Consider the following 1,925-nt stretch of genomic DNA (forward strand, 5'->3'; position numbering starts at 1 on the left):
ATTCGGATGGATAGGACTACGAACAATTAGTTTCGTGATGAGACAAAAATAAATTAGCTAAAATTACAGCAATGGTGAATATATAGCCAGACCGTCAATTTGATCATATGTCTTATTATTAAGTGCAAAGTGAAATGCTTTGGAATCAATTTCGTAAATTTATTTTTACCTAGCCATTAATTTGATTGCTTCATCAAGTGGGATATTAGTATATAATGACTATGTAAAAACTGGTGAGGTATACAGATTGATCAAAATTCATTTGTTTGATGAAATCAAATGAATCTTTGACAGTAAAGTCATTCTTGTTAAACAGAAGTAACAACTTACTAAAAACTAGGTAGTTTTAACTGTGCTCCGTATTAGATCGGTGCATCTACTTTATGTAGTTTAGGCAGACCGTATAGAATACCACTGGGTGCTTCCACAGGTCTAATCTGGTTGTATACTTGATCAGATATATTTTTTTAAGTTTTGATAGGAGTCTTTGAAGTTTTTCTCCCACTGTTTGGAGGGATCTTTGTCATATTTTTAAACATACTGGAGTGGTGTAATTACGATTTTTGCCCCCCCACCATTAAAATTTATAAAGGCCTCCCTAAAAAACATAAGCAAAGAATTAAATTGCTTTATTGCCTAGCTTTCATTAGGTCACATTGTTTTGCGGTCTTTGTTACATGATATTACGTGCCCCCCAGTGGCAGAGCAGTATGTCTATGGACTTACAACGCTAGAAACCGGGTTTCGATACCCGTGGTGGGCAGAGCACAGAAAGCCCATTGTGTAGCTTTGTGCATAAATTCAAACAAACAAAAACAAACATGATAGTTACGTCACTCCATACTAGAATCAGTTAAAACAACATAGACTTTACTAAGGTATTTTTGTTTATTACAATTACAATCCATTTTTTTTATCCGGGTTAGTAATTGTCGCGAAAAGCCAAACATCAAACACTTTAATATAATATAGACTCGGTGAAAAATGAATGGACGCTAGGGAATAAAGAAGCCTCGTTAATTCAAAAATGAAACCAAAGCTAAGAACCTGCCAACAACACCACTGCAACACAAACTATGATCAAGTTATTATGCCTGAGATGCCCAAAGAATGAAACATTTGATAATTGCTCTAATCGTAAATTAGTATTAATTACACTATATAAAATATCAGCTATTTTTAATTCTGTAGCCAACTTGTTTTCACTGCCCCCCCCCTCCACCATGGTTTCACCCGTAAGACTTAAGGCTTATTATATAGGGATACACCGGTTTAGATGTTCTTGGCTGGATTAAACTTGTCTGATCCATTATATGAACCCGAATCGCGAGGTTAGAATCCGGTGTTGATGATCATATGATCAGGTGAGGAAGTTAGGAGTGATTCGAGTTCGAGCGAGATTGGTAGTGAACAATGCCACGAAAAAGTGAACGGGCTAGCAGTCATATTGAGAGAGGAGGGAAGGACGTGGATGACCCTCGACGATGGGTGAATGGGTCGGCCACTTCTGGCCCAGTTAGCGTGTCGCACGACATGGAATTTGATAGAGATTGTGCCGGCAAACGAGTGAAATCCGATTTAGGATTAAGTGTCGAATCCATCGGACACAAAAAGTCGACTCCAGATAGAAAACAAATAGTTTTTGTAACATCGCCGGACGTTAGTATTGTGAAGGTCAATCCAATGCTCTTAAGTAGAGCCCTTAATTATATCATTGGGCCCACTGACAAAATCCAACTTCAAACGGATCGTCTAAAAATCATTTGTTCCTATTCACAATCAAGACTATTGTCTAGCACAAAAACCATCTGTGGATATAAAATACGATCCCAGATTCAAGACGTACCCCCACCTTCTGTTAGGGGTATCATTTATGGAGTCCACCTTGACATTACTGAGGAGGACTGTACAACTATAGAGGGGGC

Source organism: Limulus polyphemus, unplaced genomic scaffold (genome assembly GCF_000517525.1).
Source record: "Limulus polyphemus unplaced genomic scaffold, Limulus_polyphemus-2.1.2 Scaffold8565, whole genome shotgun sequence".
Lineage (NCBI taxonomy): Eukaryota > Metazoa > Arthropoda > Merostomata > Xiphosura > Limulidae > Limulus > Limulus polyphemus.